The 20,920-nt window shown below is 41.9% G+C and overlaps 1 protein-coding gene across 9 annotated transcripts in view; it reads left to right on the top strand.

Moving 5' to 3' along the window:
* The window catches only part of bcas3 (BCAS3 microtubule associated cell migration factor), a 367,208-nt gene that overhangs the window by 165,067 nt on the left and 181,221 nt on the right, over positions 1-20,920 (top strand). For 2 of the 9 annotated variants that reach the window (XR_014868695.1, XR_014868694.1), the window contains exon 24: positions 1-20,920. This exon is cut by the window's left edge. The exons of the other annotated variants lie outside the window; for them this stretch is intronic. The gene's annotated coding sequence lies outside the window, so the exon portion shown is untranslated. 9 annotated transcript variants of the gene reach the window in all.

Genomic DNA, 20,920 nt, shown 5'->3' with positions numbered 1-20,920 from the left:
ACAGAAATGACAAGCCACCCTCTGATTAATGAAATAAGTTAGTATCGGTTCATGGTATCAGTTAACTTTTACGAGTATGAGTACACACACATTTTACAGTGTCGGCCCCGATACCCGATACCAGTATCGGTATCGGTGCATCCCTAGCTTTAATGTTGTGGCTGATGATGTCACAGAACAAACCTGAGCTACACGAACGCTTCTCGACGACGGAGAACCATAAACAGGATCATAACGCTGAGGAGTATTTAAATCAAAAATAACTTTATTGTCTGCTGTAAATTTGCACTGGCCAACATTGACGGTGTGGAAGCCAAACAAGCTGTGGGTTAGAAAAGACTGATTAGCACGACCTCAGCAAAGTGATTTAACTTATTTAGAAAAAGGCAAACCTCAACTGGTCAGTGTGTTCATGCACAGCATCGTCCGCAAATAAATTGGGTGTCGTGGCAACTGTCTAATGCTAACGATGAAATAAATTATGATTACCTCTGGTGGACTAGTGTTGGGTTACTAGCTAGGCTATTAGCGTGCTATTCAATGTGCCACTTATATACTTTGCATGTGAAATGTGACATTATTTGACACATACTCCCCGTGCAGAAAAGCATTCGCTCGGCCTGTTGTGTCTGCTCACTTGGGCAAATTGAAACTCTGCAGTGCGTGCAGGCACTGTTTGAAGTCCGGCTCATACACTGTGGCATTAAATTAGTGATAGCAGCGGTGAAGATATGCTGAAATAAATGTGCATATAACCAAACACACGTGCGCACAAACAGAGCCATGCATGCAAACACAGCTCCCAGGTAACAGGGCTGACTATCCTAAATGAAACGCTTTTTCTTCTCTTTTTTTCTCCGTCAGTCATGTAACCCAGTGCTGACATAAGTTCCTGTTGTACTCACCCCCTCTTTCCCCTCCATCACATCACGGATAGTGAGTAATTAGAAGCAGATGGAGCTGAGCCTGTGTAGTCAGACTGTTATTTTAGCCCTCTATACAGCCACTTTTATGACCTCTCAGGCTTTTATTCCATATTCAGACACTAATTCCTGAAGTTAACGTAGCGCAGCAGTCTTCGTTTTTGAAAATATCCCAGTGATCACTACAAGCTCTTATTTTCAAAAAGCAGCGTATGAGATATTAGAGGAGGTGCAATATGTAGTGACTGCTTTAAGAAAAGGAATTACCTCATGGGAACTAGTAAGAAGCATATTCATTAAGTCACTGCTCTTGCGCCGGCCTCCATCCCTTTGACATCAAAGGGCCTAAAAACCACTGACACAGGATCAGATTTTCCTCATTTCCTTCAGCAGTAAGATTAAGATCAAAGGAGTTTTTAATCTGATTCCAGGTCAGTCCTTAATAACAACTTGTACTTTACCTTGACAGTTGCTTCTTCTGCAGCAGTATATTTGCTAAAACAGTGTCTTCGCTTTAAAGTAGCTACCTTGGCGGGTTCTGCTTGATCTGCGTTATTTGGTGGTGAAGGGAGGGGGGCAGTTATTAAGCTACTCAAAAGCCGACTTTATTTTCTCAGCTGCACAGCTGCTAATGCCATAGATAATTGTTTGGTGTGTAATTTGGACCTTTCTTGGTCCTTGCTAGTGTGTTCATTTGATTGCTATGTAACGTAAATCATGAGATACATGTTGTGTTGTAAAATAAAAATGTAACGCCCTGCTCTGGAGATGTTAATTCAACTTTTTGGTCATCTAAGAAGTTATAGCTTGTGTTGCTGTTGGCTTTGATCACTATTATTAACTGCCTCTGCTGTACGTTGGCACCATCCGCTTCTCTGTATTTGATCCCAGCTCCTGCTGCTTCTTACGGCACGACGTCGTTGCTTGGAACCGCTTTTCTGATCGTTCCTTCCACACAGGCTCAATCACATGCCTCCACTGGCGTGCAATGTCTTCCTATCCTGTTCAAAATATTTAGTGAACAGCGTCTTAGTCACGTTACTTTTTCCAATAAGCGGGATGTGAAGTGGAGCCCGGCTCCCAGATAATGACACATATTGTGGTGACATTAATGCCGGATCAAAGGGCCGGCTGCTTCGTGACATTCCAGCTGGGGTAAACAAACACAGACTGGCCTATTACCAAGTGAGCTGAGCGAGGGATGACTACCTCCGCCACCCCTCCGATGCCCAGCAAACCACCCACACATCAGGAAGGTAAAAGGGTAACGACAGGAAAACAAACCAGCCTCATTTAGTTTGTGTGCGTTTTCCAGTGTCCACAGTGCTTTCGCATTTCCACTCTGGGTTACAGTTATTCCAGCTCATCTCCTTTTACAAGACGAGGCCATTACATAATTACCCACTGTCAATTAGATCACATCCTGTGCCAGGCTGCCGGCTGAAGCCAATGTTAATTAATCATCGGTCCCCAGAGGTAGCTCCCCTTTGCTGATGTCGTAGTTGTAGCGACTACGGTTGGCCAGAATGACAGAAAAGGCCCGTCTCTCACCGCTGAAGTGAGGGAATTCCACATGTGGTCCTCGACACAAGTGATGGCTGACCAGGGTATTTAAGTATGCCTTTATCTTAGTTTTCAGGTCGATGTGTTTTGTTGTTTTTGTTGTTTTTTGTGCGTGTTTATATGTGTGTTTATATGTGTTTATATGTCCTTGTTTTGGAGTAGTTTATGTGGCATAGTGGATACATCAGACCAGATCAGTTAAAGCAGCGGTCCCCAACCCCCGGGCCTCAGACCGGTACCGGTCCGTGAGTTGTTTGGTACCGGGCCGTGAGAGTTGAGGCTCAGGTGTGAAATGTATAGTTTTCAGGGTTATTTTGTTATCGTTTTTATCGTTTACTCGGTTTTCCTGGGTCTTTTCACGTGTGTTATAAATAAATCTTCTTCTTTTCGGTACCAGTACTAGTTTTATTTTGTTGTATTTATCCACGACACCTTAAAGGCCGGTCCGTGAAAATATTGTCGGGAATAAACCGGTCCGTGGCGCAAAAAAGGTTGGAGACCGCTGGGTTAAAGCATGATGCAAAGTCCAACACGTTCTAAAAATAACCCGCGATAGGTGAAATCCACAAAGTAGCCAACTTTATTTTTTACAACTATTATAAATGTTTTAAGGCTGTAAAACTCCTCACTACACACTTTATACTCTTTTCTCAGACAGGCATGAACATTTTCACACGTTTCTCTCTTCAGTATTATAGAATGAACCCAAAGATCAAACCCTGTTTTCAGCTCCAGAACGTGGGAATAGAGCAGCTGCCAGAGAATTCAACATTAATGAATCATTAATGAATCAATGGTACGCAAGAAGAGGAAGCAAGAAGAATAAATGAGTAAAATTTGACTTATCTGACTGTTTTGTTTTGCTTAATGCGCCTTATAATCTGGAAAGTACGGTAACTTCTACCTTCCTTTAGCATGTCCAGAAGCTTTTTGTGTGATGGTTAGCATCTTCTGCTGCCTTTTGGGAGCTAGCGCAGCTGCAAAACGTTTCGTCGACATTGTTGTTTGTTGGGGAGAAAACTTACAAACATACTCTACAGCACTTCAGAGTCACACTGCTAGGATCGGAGATTTATATAAATTTGACAAGATGAACAGATTCTGTACTGTACAGGAGACACGGCACGAGATTGATTGACAGTGGTCTACAGCCAATCAGGACGCAGAACACAATGCGCTGTAAAAAAAACAAAACATGCAAAATTGCACAAATAAAAAATCAGCGAAACAGCGAGTCCGCGAAATTTGAACCGCGTTATAGCGAGGGACCACTGTACACAATCTAATACAGCGGTCCCCAACCCCCGGACCTCGGACCGGTACCGGTCCCTGAGTCGTTTGGTACCGGGCCACGAGAGTTGAGCCTCAGGTGTGAAATGTGTGGTTTTCAGCGTTATTTTGTTATCGTTTTTATCGTTTACTCGGTTTTCCTGGGTCTTCTCACGTGTGTTATGAATAAATCTTCTTTTTTTCGGTACCGGTACTAGTTTTATTTTGTTGTATTTATCCGCGACACCTTAAAGGCCGGTCCATGAAAATATTGTCGGGCGTAAACCGGTCAGTGGCGCAAAAAAGGTTGGAGACCGCTGCTCTAATACACATTTTTCTTCACTTTTATTCGGTGTGTATTTTTTGAATGGTTTGGTAATCCATGCAGTAGACGGCCTCTCGTGCTTCCAGTGAGTAGTTTGTTATAATAAACCCACCATGAGTGTTTTTGCAAGCATTTGTGTGTCATGTATTTGCAAAATACTCACCGTCTATACTTACTTTCTTTACTGTTATAGAAAGGTGGTTTTTAAGTAAATGCATCCACGTGGGGCCAAACATTTGTCGGGCTCTTATTTAGAAGCGCGAGGTGGTTGGAGTTCCCTGTAAGTAAATAAAAGCTCAGTGCCAGGGTAACCTGTAGGTCTGCATGTCCGCTTATGTGTCCACACGCTCTGCAGACGTGGGGCTGTGTGTAGCTTTGATTAATCTTTTGCTCTGTGTGTGTGTGCTGTCATAATCTTCCAATACCATGATCAAAGCAGGTAGGCCCGTGGTAACATACGTGCACACACACACACACACAAACAAACACACACTCACGGGACAGACAAACATTCCTGTAAACGGTTGTTACATGCCAGAGTCAAATTAGTCCACGGGCTTTTTAAGTGGCACAAAAGGTTCAAATTAGAGACGGGACTTTGAAGCCATACAGTTTGCAGGGATCGTCTGTAGCCTCTCATGGTTTAGGCCTCCATATCATTCCCTCAGAAAAGAACATGTTCACATCAAAGGTTAACTGGGGCATGTGTACTGTAACTTGTCACCAGCATATCCTTGATTTCCAAACAGCAGGGAATTGGGACAGAATGGTATGTGGGCCGAGAAGAGGCACAGTGTGTAATTACATCGGGATCTGTGGGTCGCTCTCCAGCCTTCTGACTGCATATTAGAGATGCAGTTTGGTAATTTGATAAAAACACATAGATTATTGTAGATCATGTTCATATAGTAGGGGATCACCTAGGGAATATGCATATAATGGTGCATGATAAGATGCAGGAGCGCTGTATTAGTCACTCAGCCAGCAGTAGCAGCCGACTCGGAGAGCCAGATCAGACTCTACCACATCTCACACCATAGAGTTAGACCTCAAATCACAGTGACGTTACATAATTAGATTTCTGAATAAGGTTCCTTAGACAATAACATGTCGGAAAATCGTGAAAAAGTATTTTACAGTTTTGCTTAACCCAGGTTGATGTCTTCAAATTGACCAGCACCACGGTCATGTGATTGATACGTGATGATCCAGTACAGCAGAAAGCACAAATAGAGGCAGCAATCATGCATACATGACAGTTTGGTATAAGCACAGTGCAAGTTGTGTGGCTGTAGCTCAGGTAGAGCAAGTCACCTAAAGCCGGGCTCACACTGTGCGATTTTGTCAGTCGCGCGATTCAGCTCCTGCTCAAACTGTACGATTGACTTGCAGGGGTTAGAAGTTCGTAGGTCACGATGCAGGTCTCACACTATCCGACCCGATGCTCTGATGCGACCCGAGTGCTCACACTGTGCGTCCATAAAATGAAGGTTATAACAGAAATTCTGTCGCTCGCTCTCCCTCTCTGTCTTTCACTCACACAGACACACACCACCATCAACTTTGCTAAATTGCTAATGAAAAACATGATCAGGCAGCTGTGATTGAGCAGCAATGTCCATCCAACTATTTTCACGGTTGTTGTGGTCGTGATAAATTTGTGAGGCCACATCGAAAAGGCTCGGATGAGCTTTCCAAAGTTCTACAAGTGCCTCCATCGCTTGTGTCCAGATCACACGCTGCACTGCCGCGCTGCGCCGTCTTTTTCGCTGACATTTGTGTTTGCGCGTGCGCAGTGTGAGAAGCTGCGGCGACACCCTCACGACCAAGCGATTGATGATCGGGAGCTGGTCGTGAGGTGTTAATCGCTTCTACACGATGCACGATGCACGAAGAAGGCCAAAATCGGGCCGATCGCCAAAACGGTCGCACGACTGAAAAATCGGCTCAAAATGGGCCAAAAATCGCACAGTGTGAGCCCAGCATTACCGGAAGGTTGGTGGTTCAATCCCAGTCTGCATGCCAGGTATCCATGGGCAAGGTACTAACCCCATGTGTGAATGTTAGCTAGGAAGCAGTTAGAAACAACGTAGACGAAGGTGTTTGTGCAGATGGGTGAATGTAAAGCACTTCGAGTGGTCAGAGAAGTGCCACATAAGAACCCAAAGAGGGAACACTGGGCACCACACTGTTTTTCCCGACTACGTCACATAGGGACACATACTACACAAATCTGATTTTTTAAACTTAAGATTTGTGATGTTTTTAAGCATTTAAAATAAGGCAAAGAAGCAAACAGGAAACAAAAGTGAACAGAAATTGCCATTAGCATAGATTTCTGTACATTTGATGAACACTAGTGTGTAAATGCCACATAAATTTGGCAGTTCGAGATCATGTCAGTCTCTAACCATCTGAGGTCAGGGACACACACCCTCACATCTGTACCGACATGTCTGGGCCTCTGTTTTCTTCTTGGTGTCTCTTTCTTTGCTTGGCAGCATGTGGAGCCTTTGGGTGCTGCACAGAGCCACAGGCAGTCTACTGCTGCTGCATCTAATAGCATGGCACTTAACATTAGCTATGCTTCATTGTTCAGTAGGTTAAGAGAGCGCTGGAGAATAGAGGGGGGTCATATATTGTTCATGTGTATCTGTGGAATTTATCTCCATAAAAAAGTTTTCTTCCCCGATAAACGCGCGAGCGTAAAGGTTGGCTGTGTAAATGAGACGCAGGTGGACTTTTTCCCATGCGTTTGCATTAATATTGGCAAAGAGACCCAGGAGTGATCAGAAACACTTGTTCCTCCTCCGGTTCATACTTTTTGGTTTCCTCCAGTTTTGGTATGGTGATGTCAACGAACAGTAGCACAAAGTACAGGAGAAGTATTCAGCGGGACCAGAGCCAGACCGACATCGATGATGACATCTGAGAAAGTTGAGTGGATTTCTTTTCCGTGGGCTATGAGGTCAGCTAATATAGTGTAATTATTAAAAGCTTGAAAATGAGCATTAATGGTTTGAGTCATGTGAGGATCTCCGCCCCACATACACTGTACGCTGTTTCCTCCACGTTTTTCTTGTGTGTATTTGTGTGTCTGTGACAGAGCGTTACCTCTGTCTTTACCTTTCCTGACACTCGTGTGGCTCATCAGCAGCTATGTGAAGTGACAGGCCACATCCTGGGGCAGCTGGCAGGAGCTGGCACACCGCAAAAGAGCAGCACAACTCCATGAAAACACACACATGCGCACACACACACACTCTTCAGGCCATTCCCCAGTCTTAATTCCTAAACGCATTTGCTCCAGTTCCTGCTGAGCCACTGGAGGGTAGACTGTTGGTGTGTAGAGGGGGGGCAGAATGCGTGGACCAGCGCTTCACACACTATTACCCCTAAAAACACACACACAAGGTTATCTACCTCCTTCGACATAGGCACTGTTGCAGCTGACGGAGCTGAAGGGATTGGGCTGAAACAGGCTGATAGTGCCCAGTGCTGCTAAGACACCTCCGCTGACACACAGCCCATAAACAGCACCAACATGTGGAAGTGGCAATAAGCTGGCATTGGATCTAATAAAGTTTGATTCCCTCCCTTAAAGATGGAATTTTCTTGGGTTTTCTAAAAGTCATTGTTATTCAGGTTTTGGAGAGAAATGATGATTAGTTCCCAAAGTCTAATAATTGTGAATTAGGGATGCAACGATACCAATTTTTTCAAACCGATACGATACCGATACTTGGATCTGAGTACTTGCTGATACAGAGTACAAAAACCGATACTTCTACCACACACAAATACAATTAATTGGAAGACAGATTTTATCATATTCCCTGCCGATAAAAAATAAAATCTTAATAAAAATGACCACAAAAAAATTTCAAGTGAAAAATAAGCACTTCTGTTAAATTATTGCAGAGTCTCCACATTGTAATTTTACAAAATATCACTGAACTATTGGCACTGTCTCGAGCTTTCAGAATAATAAACATTTCTGTTTGGAATAAAATAAATACAAATTAGGTTTGCGAATAAATTAAACTTTTAAATTATTGCAGAGTGTCCATATTGTAAACAAACAAACAAAATAATTATTATAAATAAAATAATAAATAAAATAATAATTGGCCCCCTAGTGGCCAATCTAAAAAACTACAACAGAAATGACAAGCCACCCTCTGATTAATGAAAGAAGTTGGTATCGGTTCATGGTATCGGTTAACTTTTACGAGTATGAGTACACACATTTTACAGTATCGGCCCCGATACCAGTATCGGTATCGGCCCCGATACCAGTATCGGTATCGGTGCATCCCTAATGTGAATTATGGTTTGTTTTGTGTTGAACTGTAGAAATGTTATTTGTATAATGGGTTTCGGTTACACGGGCCACTACACTTTTGTAGTGATGTATCATGAGACAGGTTCAAATCTCTAATTGATTCCAATCGAGTAAGAATAAATAGTTCCTGATAACACACGTCCGAAAAAAGACAGAAAAATGTTCGCTGTCTCACCAAAACTTAATTGTTCCCCTGAGACACAAATAGGCCCTTTCTGTTGTGTAGTAACTCCAAAAGTTGCCGTCAAATATCACACTGAATTTGCCAAAATTAGTAGCAACCCCCGCCCTGCCCTCAGCTTGGCCCTGTGGGACTTGGAGAGGAAGGACTAAAGATGAAAGTACCCAGGGATCTTAGCAAAATCAAAAACAAATCTCTGGGAGCGTCAGGGTTAATCCTTTTGGCCGTCAAGGACTTTGAAGTCCTTGACCATACAGTTAATTGTGAGAGTAGGGATTAGAGAAAGGTGGTAACAATTTAACCCGGGCAATGAGTGATCTGAAGGCCTCTGCTCGGGCCTATCAGGTGTTTGCAGATGTGTGCGCCTCAGGAAAAGTGACAGCAGATTTCTTGAGATGAGAGGAATGTTTAACTGACCTATAATACTTTGTTTGCTCAAGCTTCCATCACATTGTAATAAGCTGGGAGGGGGAACAGAAACGAGCCGATTGGACAGCTGCTACACTTAACTGTTACTATTTCGGATGTTGTACTGTTCAGTGGGACTTCACTGTTGCTCTCTCCAAAAAGTGATTGTTAGAGTTTCTCTGTATTTTTTAGGGCCTTTACTTTACAATAGGAAGTGCTTCGAGGTGACTGTTGTAATTTGGTGCATTTTACATTTTCAAGGACATTTTAATTGTGACTGGACTTTGTCCAATACATTCAATACGAGAAAACTGAGAAAACTGCTTTTTTATTTGGGGCCCATAATAACACCAGAAAGATACTGATGCCCGAAGGCCTTCTAGCTAATCGTTGTCATTACACTTTGGATGTATGAGGTGCAATCCCAAAGTTCTTTATTGTCATTTGCAGAGAGGATTTGTGTGTTTTGAGTGGCTCTGTTGTTAGTTTAACAGTAAAAAGACATAAACGAATCAGGCTCAACATTTAGATCAGAAGAGACATTTCTAGCAAGTGTAAGTATGCTTACAGTTACTCGGGGATTGCTGTTTGCTGTCCATCTTTCATTCGAAGCATTTTTGCTCCAGTGCTTTTTATTGGCAGTGATTTTGTTGAGATTTGCTGGTACTGATCACATCTGTCATCTCTGCTTCCTCCTGATTGTCTTCAGGTGAAATATGCAGAATCTGACTCAAAGCTGAGTTTGCATTTACATGAGACTCGAACCTGTTTACTCAATCTTTTCACCAGTCTGCAAGGACTGCAGGCTGCTTTTCTACCACCTCAGCAGAGCATGCCAAAGTAGCTCAGTTTTTTTGCGTTCATCACAATTTGTTTTGTCATCTGTATGTCTTTGGGACATTTTAAGGACGTGTCTTATTCTCTCTGGACATCTTTAGCAATTCTTTGTCTGGTTCTTCTTATAAAGATGCCGGTGTTTTGGTTTTCCTTTCATAAGTTCATCTGTGGCGCTGCTGTTCATTCACAGTAGCAGAAGTGTTGGTAAAGATATCCAGAAAAAGATTACAGTAATTATCTCTAACAAACTAAATTACTGTGCAAAAGTCTTGCCTAACCCCCATTTTGTTATATTTTATGTCTAAGGAGCCAGACTTTGTTGGAGTAGTCTGCAGGTTTCCTGAAGATCAAAGTTTTTCAGAGTTTTCTCTCATATTTGTTCTTGTTCTTGTATCTGGCCATTTTCAGAAGGTACGTAACTCAAGGGATCAGCCAGTGTTGTCTGCACATAACAGATTTAGCAAAGAACCAATTTTCATTTGTTTCTTTTGGTACTTTACTCTCAGCCTGGTGCAAAAACACATTTACACGCACATAACCCATAATTTGTTCCAATTTCTTCACTTGATTCTACAGAACGTCAAAGACAGCACAGTTCGGCAGATAGAGAATTATGTTTTTACACTTACAAGGTGATTCCCGAAGCGCTATTAGCCAAAAACGTGCCATGTCTTATATCTCTTATATTTCTGTGCAGTGTGTCCTTAACCCTGGAGAACCAATGGGGTCAGAGCCAAACCCATTGGTTTTCTAGGGAAACCATGAGGTCAAATTTGACCAGGGTTAAAAAGAATTGCGGACAAAAGACGAAGTAGTACTAAAAGAATATCTACAGCAGATGAAACTGAATCAAAAGTTATGTCAAAAAAGTTATTAAGAAATATATGACAAATCCAGCAAAGTTAATCGAATGAACTGTGCAGCGATGAATCTAAATTTGAAACCTTTATTTCAAATAGTCAGCAATATGTAGCTGGTCAGGACAAAGGTACAGTGAGTGTCTGTCGTGGTCTGCAGATGCATTTCAGCCAGCGATGTTGTTTAAACTGATGGAATTATGAACGCAGAACTGTACACTCTCCCAGGACTGACAGAAGTCCTTCCTAAGAAGAATCAGGGAGAAAATGTTGAGATATACCAAATTACACAAGAAGCAGACTGAAAGTGAGTGGAAACAGATCTATACACCGTCAAGTGTCTGCAGTGAAACACGGTGCAGAACAAAAGGAACAGAACAAGAAGAAGTCTGGAGAATTATTCCTGACGACAACACAGATTTCCCAAGAATGTAAATGGACTGATTCTTCATGCAGATGGGAATCGAACCACCAACTTCCAGTTAGTAGGTGACCTCCTGAGCCACAGCCGCCCCAAACATAGTTCAGGCTGTTTTTTAAGAGTAAAGGTGCTCACACCAGATATTAACTTTTAAAAAAATCATTTTTTCCTTCTATGCTGTATTTCCATGAATCAATAAAATGGTAAATGGACTGGTCCTTATATAGCGCTTTTCTACTCTTCTGAGCACTCAAAGCGCTTTACACAACTTGTGCATTCACCCATTTGCACATACACATTTTTCTAGGTGCTTTCTAAGTACCATTCACACACTCACACTCCGATGGATGCTTCTTGGAGAGCAATTTGGGGTTAGTATCTTGCCCAAGGATATTTGGCATGCAGACTGGGGAAGCCAGGAATCGAACCACCAACCTTCCGATCAGTAGATGACCTGCTCAGCCACCCCTTAAACACTATTGTACCTGTTTCCAGTTTTCCTGACAAATAAAGAAATGAAACTTGGCTCATGACTTTTGCACAGTACTGTAAATGAGTAAAAATGTAAAAATGTCTGAGTTGAGCACGTTCACCCATAAACTAGCAGAAACTTCAATTTATCAATGTGTTTGTTGATATGGGAAATTTCAATATGTTCAATATTACCAACTGTTTCAGTCTCATGAAACATTTCTGCAGCTTTCTGTGTCAACATTAATAAATGTGCCATAGATAGGTATAGATATAAAAAAAAAATGCCTTCATGTAGTATGACTGACCACCACACATACAGACACACACACACTCACCTAATATGGTCACATTGCACTCTTTAATGGCTATTAAACGCTATAACAGTGATTAGAGTGGACAGTAGTTCCTGCTGCCTTCACACAGGCTGCGACAGCCCTTTGTAGGTGGTAGTGACAGCTGTGTCCCGTCAGTGCTTTGGCCTTTGTGTTTAGGCTTTAACGCAAGTGAGACTTTGTTTTGTTTGAAGGGGCAGAGTCTCAAGTTTGATTGGCAGACGGTGTAGACGGCCGCGCATGACCCAGCCCCCTGGCGAGACGGAGAATAGGCGTGTTTTTCATAAAACAGTCTGGTTAGAGCTATAGCGAGGCACGAATGTGGGACCATCACGAATAATTATGAGAAACATTATATAATATATATAGTTGTTTGTCACTGTCAGAAACTTTAGTGTGACAGATTACCTTCACAAACATCCAAACAAGCTAATTCAAACCAGCAGAATACTGGAGTGAATACAAACACCATGTCCAGTTTTTGTTAACACAACAGTTGTTAATTCAACACTCATTTCTCAAGCTCTGTGGCTTTATTATAAAATATTTTTACTGTATTATATACTATTGTATCTATCATGATATACATTAGGAGGCCTAAATAAATTGTTTTAATAACACAAATGAAATTAAGAAATTTATATTTGACTGCGTGACTGTATACTGATTAGCCAAAACATTAAAACCACATGACAGATATTGTGCAAGCCCCTTTGTGGGACCCACGGGGCTCTGAAAAGGCTCGATCCTTCACTTTTTGATTGGACTGTAATCTGGGATGTTTGGAAGCCAGCTCAGTGCTTCATTTCCTTCGTTGGGTTTCTCAAACCAGAGCAGTTTTCAACCACTTGTCTTGACATTGTAATCAACGGCCATTGGGTAGTTCCACTGAGAAGGTAGTTTGCAGGATCCCAGCAAATCACTTTATTGTATCAAAATGATCATCGGACTGTGTTCACACCTGAGCACCTCGTTCGTTTTCTCCCTTAGTGTGGTTTGTTTTTGCACATGTGACCTCAGTGATCACACTCAGGTGCAGACCAAAACAGCCGCACCGAGACCCGACCTCGGTGCAATTCCAGAGCAGTTTGTTTCTGATTGATTCAGTCTCCATCCAAACCAACTACCAGGTGTTGGGTATAAGTTTGAGCTAAAACATGTCCTGTAGCCATGTATGTAGGGATGGGTATCGTTTAGGTTTTATCCGATACCAGTGCCAAACCGGTACTTTTGAAATGGTGCCGGTGCTTAAACGGTGCTCGAACCGGTGCTTAAAGAATGGAGAACACAAAATTGGTCCAAAAACCTCTCATGTTCAGCTGGTTTTTTTGTAAAAAGATAACAATGTTAGCCTTTTCTGCAGCTATGGGGCATATATGGTATCACTCTTGGCTGGAAGCAGCTTAATCAATGGAAAAAACACAAACTTTGTCCAAAAACCTCTCATGTTTAGCTGTTTTCCACTTTTTCTTTGGTCATTTTAGCCTTTTTGTCCAGGGTGAAGGGAGTATCTGCCATCAAACAAGAAGACAGCCGCATGTAGCTATGATGATGTTTGCTAGTTCACCTTACATGCATTAATGTAATAACGTGGTTAGCCTACTCAACGTAACATTAAGCTACTCACGCAGAGAAGAACGGCTGCTGCTGCATCATCATCCTCATCATTTCTGCTACACTGGCAGGGCTAGGGGCCAGGACTGTCCTCTTCGGGTTCTTGGGGGATGTTGCTAACTCCGGGTCCGATAACAGGCACCACACTGCAGTAGATGTGGGTGTAGATAATGGCACCGGATACCGGTACCCATCCCTACATGTACGCTTTGTATTCTGGAACGTGGCAGGGTACTATAGATGTGCAAAGGTCCGTACAGGCTAGCAAGTAACTGTGAAACGAATGGAAATTCTCCAATAGTCCACAACGCTGCTTTTGTGCTCCTCCCCCAAATACATCTGGCCAATGAGCAAACTGAACATTCTCACGTTGTAGCCAGTTGTACGGCAGATTGCCACAACACGGTGTGTAGTGAAATACTTGATTCACTTGGATTTTTCTCCAAGTAAAAAGAAACCAACTCACAGAGAAAAGCTCATCAGCTGATTCAGACCAGAGTAAACAAACTATGGGCGTGAAAACACCCTCGTCATGTAATGCTAGATCAGTCATGGCTTTTGTGCTTTACTAAGATGGATCTGGTTGATCCTTCAGGACTAGATTGGATGTATAGATAAAGAGATTCATCACTTTGTCACTAATTTCTGCCTACACTGAAAAAACGCCTGTTGCGATTTTACTAACTAGCAGTTTGAAACTTCAAAATCTACAAAATAAAGCAATTACAGCAATAGTTGAAACTATTTCAGCCCTAAAATGTTTCTGCTTTAACTGTGGTCCTCGTGTTTGAATGAAAAACGTCACTATCACTGTGCTACAAGACTGAACAGCAAGTCTCAGAATTGTAACTGACATGAAGACAAGTTGTCACCTCCTGTCCATCTCACCTCTGTTTGACTTGCAGGAGCCTGGCACCAGCTAACTGGTTATCATCCCCCACATAAGCTCTAGGTTAGACATATTAGATCTCCGTTTCCCACAAGAGCCCTGACCCTCTCATTTGGTGCCAGTGTAGCTGGATATCAGCGCCGCATGCTGCCTCTCTGGCACCACAGGGTCCATTTAGCTCAGGCTTTCTCTCCCCCTTTCTCACCTTATAGCCACTCACCCAAAAGTATCCCTACATTTCATTCACTTGTTATCTCTCCTGCCCCCTTTTCTGTTTTTCCCTATATTCACAAGAGTTTCTCGTTTTCCTTCATAGCTTTTAAGGCCTTCCAGATTTATTTTAAGTGTGTTATTCAAATTTAAGGCTGGTTCACTTCAGTTTAAGTGCAGTTCTGTCTCTTTCTCTGCCCTTCCTGATTCAATTATCTTTTATCTTTTTTTGTACACCACTGTTTTATTGCTTAGCTCTGTTTAATTGCTTACAAAGCAGCTTTTGGCAGATGTGTTTTATATTAGTGGAATCTTACATTCTCAATCCATATCACATTAAAAAGCTCCAGAAAAGGTAATGTTTTTTCTTGCTATCTTCTTCTATCTTCATCTTTTTTAATTCCTTACTCCTTCTCTTCCCCGTCTCTCCGTCTATTACCGTCCATTCTCTCTCAGCCTCTCTCTTGCTCTCTCTCCATCTCCCCCTCCTGTGTTCCCCAGTGGGGGTGTTGTTTGTAAAGCATTATAATTTATAACGGAGCAGAGTGGATTTAATTTCAGTGCGCGGGGGCTCGCCAGCAGGGCGCCAGCCTGCAATCAGGGGAATCAGCAGCTCGCACAAGGCCTGTAAACACACACACATACGCACACACACACAAACACACAGCAGACCCCCACATAAAGCCAGTCAGAATGGAAAGTATTATCAGTGGCCACAAACGGACAGTGTTTCTCGTCACCCAACTCCCAGGATGCTCTCTCCACAGCCCGGCACCTTCTCAGCTTCACTTTCAGCCCTGCTGCAGCTGCTCTCGCTCTCTCTTCCCCTCTCTGCTTCTTTGTAATTTCTCTGTCTGCATCTGGCTTGCATTATCTGCATCTTCCTCCCCACCCCTTTCTCTCCCTCTCTTACTCATTGTCTCTTATTACCACTCATTACCTATTGTTGGGGGGGGGGAAACAGGCTTTCTCATCATAGACTGTGCTGCCTTCCAAAGACAACCAAGGTTCACCAGCAGGTCATATTCAAGTATTAGTCCCCCCCCAAAACAAAAACCCCAAAACACACACACACTCCCTTTCACTCGCTTCCTCTCTCCCTCTCTATCCCTCCACTTCTGCCCTGGGGGGGCTTTTTCTTTTTTTCAAACTGCCCATTTGCCAGTTGCAATTTCCCCTTCATAACTCCTGCTTCCTTGGCAAACTGTGCCAGACAGTGGGATGATCCTTCCTCAGAGAAGGTCAGAGACCGAACAAGAGGTGTAGTAGGAGGAGACAATAATGTTTCTCACTGGCTGTCATATCGCTTTGAAGAGGACACAGTTATCAACTGGATTTTGACCTTATTAGATAACAAGTCAGGTAAAAGTTAGCTGATTTTTAAAAGTACAGTGCAGTAGTGCAGGACTTGGATTTGCAGTGGTTTGGTTTCAGACTTTCCCCTCAAATTATGTGTATCGGTTTGCACAAAGGCACAACGCAGAAAAGTTCCTTATACTTCAGCCGTCTACTAAAAACCAGTGACTGTCAGTCAACAGTTACCACACTGAATTCTTCCTCAGCTTCAACTTCAACATGTTGCAGACTTTATGACAAACTGTACAAAATAGTTTCCCTGCAAATTCCAAGGTTTAAAGTTGACCGGATTTTGTAATTTTTTTTAAATTTTAAAAAAGTGTACTTTTTGAGAGCTCCTGTAATTTATTGGCAATCTGCGCTCTTTCAAATTTATATATTTTTGGGGTTTTCCAACTCCGGTTTGTTCTTTGCTACAGTAGCAACTGAGCAAACCTAAACCTTTGTCCCCTACAGTGAGGGAATTTTGTTACTGTTTCTTTCCCGCCAAAATCCCAAATGTGGAAAAATCTTTTTGAAGAATTGTGTCCCACCCCCCAATACAAAAAATTATATCCTCATTTTATTTCTGCTTATGAATTTGTGTAGAACATTTAGCATTTTGCTGATGCCACCCATCAGTAAAGCTCACTTTATCTTGCTCGTATTAGTTTGTTGCATTGCTGCTGTGTTTTATCCTCTGGGATGCTAGTTTTAATCTGAGGTCTTAGCCCGTGTGTTGTTCTGTTCCTGCTGTTATATTAGGATGATTGGACATCTGCTGTGGGCGTGTTAAGCTGGAATCACTCATCCAGTCTCCAAGAGCACATGTATGTGACACAGCAGCATCATTGTTTCAGTGTGTGCATGCTGCAGACGGAGTGTGATGTACCACAATGACAGGGACACCTGAGAGACCAGTCATGGCTGCAGCCTTTATATTAAACTGCACTGTTCAATGAATGTGCAGAAATGTATGCTTTGGTGTGACTCTTCATTTCATATGTGGTGCACATGTGCATTGTTACTGTTCACTGGTGGGAGCTCAGCACCATCACTCACCATTTAGAATAATTAATTCCCTACTTTTCCACTCTTCTTGGATTTGCTTGCCTTTATCTAACCCCAGCTAACGACTGCAAGAAGTACTTTATGAACTCACAAGAATAACATACGAGCACAGCGCAAACATGCTGCAAAGGATTTGCTGGACATTTCTGAACCACATGGGTTGGACAGGAAGCAGGTCATTTCTCGTTTCAGGGAACGCTCAAGAAGCAAAAGTTCAGAGAAAGGGCTCATCTCATAAACCTTTAATTTGGGAACATCAGACCCCGTGCCCATCACATCCTGTACTTTCAACCTTGGGAATAGGACACCGGGTATTAGTTGTCGTATAGGTGGAGAAAAAGAGGTTAAAGCCAAAATGCAGAGATGGCATGTGAAACTCTAAATACACCCCATGAATTCAAATTCAAATTTTATTTGCCACATACACGGTCATACACAGTACGATATGCAGTGAAATGCTTAGACAACTGCTCGTGACCTAAAGAAAAAAAGATAGGAAATAAATATGAAAATTAAAAAGGGGTAAATTTAACTAGGAAGGAATAAAATAAAATAAAATATAAAAATTTAAATAAAAAAAAAATAATAGTACAACACAAATTAGAATGAAGGGTAAATTTAACTGGGAAAGAATAAGATAAAATATATACATTAAAGTTGAAAATAAAATAACTGTACAACAAAATACACAGTATAGAAATATATAAGAATGTATGAAGAAATATAAATATAAATATATATATATATATACACACAATAACAGCAGCTGTACAAGTATTAACTGGAAATGAAGAATATAATGTCCAGTGTTGTGCAATCCACATTTGTAAGTGTCTTTGTGCAGTGCAAATATCAACAGCTTGTATTGTTTTATATATGACTCCATCGTCTTTTTTACAGTGTAAATCCAGTTCATTATTTGTTTACGCACAGATCTATTAATGACAACGGGATAATTGTCTTGTTGCATGACCCAGTTTTGGCCCGGCTGCAGCTGTTCAGCTGGGCGATGCTAATTTCAGGTTCAAATGTTGTAGTGGTGGTTTCACTTTGGTTTGATTTGGCGCACTTTGTGTCTTCCTCGCTCCTTATTCGCCAGCAGCCACACTGCTTCCTTGTGCTGCTGTGCACATGTGACACATGGATGAAATGGATGCTCTTTATCAAGTGTGTTGGAAGACCACAGTCAGCCGATTCTGGTACTTTGTTTGGTTGATTATTAAGGCGCCAATTTACTTTTTGTTTCAATGGTTTTAATGTTACGCTTGATTAATTTCTAACTTCTCAGAGTCCAGAGTGTTGGTTTAAATTTTAGTATAAGATGTTAAAACGTCGAAACAATGGGGAAAAAAATGGGGCAAAACCTAACATGTTGTCAAAGTTTTCTTTGGAATCGATTGGTGAGACTGGTGTTAACAAAAAGCACCAAGGAAGAGGCAGAAAACTCAACTTACCGAAGCATTTTAGGTGCTAGAGACAGAAGGAAGGTCTCAGCTTCAGGAAGAGATAAATGCTGCTAGATCAGAATCTGAAAGTTCTCAAGAGTGACCATAAGCAGACAACTGAATGAACAATGCTGAAAGGAGGAATAGCTGCTAAGAAGCCACTGAGGTCTCAGATTGGCCAAAGAGGACAAACATCTAGTCGTAGATGACTGAAAGAAGATATTCTGGACTGATAAGTCAAGTTTTTCAAGGTTTTTCTTTGACATTGGACAAGTGGAGGATACAAAGATGTGGCAGGCCTAAAAAAAGTATCTATGCAGATGAACAAAAAACAGATCTCCTTAAGAAATAGGAAAATATCCAGCAAAGACCTGACACAGGACCCATCTGCTGTTTGCCGAACCTTGTCGGACATAGGCTACGTCCACACGTACCCGGGTATTTTTGAAAACGCCGATTTTTCTATGCGTTTGCACCTTTCGTCCACACGTAAACGGCGTTTTTGGTCACTGAAAACGGAGATTTTTAAAAACTCCGGCCAGGGTGGATATTTTTGAAAACTCCGTTTTTGCATTTACGTGTGGACGAGAAAAACGGAGAAAACGCAGAAAACGCAGCGTCAAAGGTGTGCGCCTTTTTTGACGTCACACTGTGCGCCACGTTATTGTTTCGGTGAAATGAATTTCTACAACACTGTTACTGTTACTTGTTCTCTCTGCAGTGTTTAAATGCTTACATATACACAGTTACTGTCCCTCCACACATACGACTCGGTTCTGCTTCTATGCCCCAGCTTTGTTTACTTTTTCCCACGAGGCTTCTAGACTTCTGATTGGCCAACATTTCTGCACGGTTAGGAATATATCGCCACCTGCTGCTTTGGCATGTTCCTAGCAGCGTGTGGACGGGATTATTTTTTAAAACGAAAACAGAAAATCTCCGTTTTCAAAAATACCCGTGTACGTGTGGACGTAGCCATAATCTCAGTGGAATATGAAGAAGCCGTTCTTGAGGAGGAGAAACTAAGATAGCTTTCATCCTGTTAATAAGTTTAATCTTCATTTAAGCTGCATTTTTTAATTTGCTCTGGTTATTTAAGAGTGACAAATGTGCACAAAAAAAAGGTAGGGAGTAAATGCAATTATGCACAATGTTGTATGGACGTAGTCAGGAGAGGTAAAACTGTGTCTGCATCCATCTGCATCATGTTCAGTTTAGAAATGCAAAAAACAAGAAATCCGTCCATATTTTATTGCAAAATGGTCAGAAGGAACATGCTCCTAAAGTCTGTTTGATTACTTTACTATACAATCCTTGATGTGGGTACACACTCTTTAGCTTTTATTTGTTTATTCGGACAAACCCGAGTGTCACCGGGCAGATTATAGCTGCCAAAATGATTTCTCTACAAATGGAAATAAACCTAATGACCTTGGTTGTCTTGCCAACTTTTAAAGACACCGAGTGTGTGTGTGTATGTGTGTGTGCGTGCACGTGCGTGCATCTCACTAATAGCTAGAGTTATAGTTGTTTCATTTCAGTCAGAGTTATGAAGTGTTATGGAACCCTTTTAGGTTTTAACCTCCCTTGGCAGTAGTTAGGATCTATATTACAAAGGTTAGGAGGCTTTGCAGTCGCTCATTTTTGCTTTTTCTCTCTCTCTCACAGACGCGTGTACACACACTCACACATACTTGAATAAAGTTGCACTGGTCATGGCCTTTATACATGAGCTATCCTTAAATTTAATCAAAAGTCCTAATGGGTTGTGTGTGGGACGTTTCCCTCTGTGTGTGTGTCAAAGGAGGCCTTAGAGGCAGCAGCGGTTGATTGGAGGGCACATGTGTGATGTGGCTGAGAGATCAAACACACACTGTTGATAAATGTGAGAGCAGAGTGGGCAGTGCTCTTTTTCTTCAGCCCTGATCAGTGCTGGGCTGTTCTCTATTCACTACACAAACACACACATGCTGCTTTCACAGAGTGACAATAAGAGAGCGCTCAAGCACGTTTATATTTGACCATTTACCTACATTTGTGCTCCATGCTTATATTTGAGTGTTTGTGTCTCTAGTTTGTGTGCTTGTAATGAGGTCAATCTCCTGCATAGAGCTAAAACCTCAGTGTCTTTATCTCTGTTACATGGCCAGAGGATTATTCTCAGCACTCTCAACCCTCTGCCACTCGTCCTCCATCGCTATACTCACTGAAAATCGACTTTGTGTTTTTGTTGACAGTGAGTGTTTGTAGACTGTGCTGTAGGTCTGTCCAACATGCAGCACAAGCTCAGACACACACAGACTTCTTGTTACCACTAAAGGTGTTTCATATCCCTTGAGTCAAAGCACAAAGAAATAAAAGTATTTCATGTTTTTAGAATTGGTTGTGTTTTTCATTTTGTTGAAACAGTAAAAATAAAAA

The sequence above is a fragment of the Neolamprologus multifasciatus genome, chromosome 14, assembly GCF_963576455.1.
Source record: "Neolamprologus multifasciatus chromosome 14, fNeoMul1.2, whole genome shotgun sequence".
Lineage (NCBI taxonomy): Eukaryota > Metazoa > Chordata > Actinopteri > Cichliformes > Cichlidae > Neolamprologus > Neolamprologus multifasciatus.
Note: the sequence above shows the minus strand (reverse complement) of the source record. Positions and strands in the feature narration are given on the sequence as shown.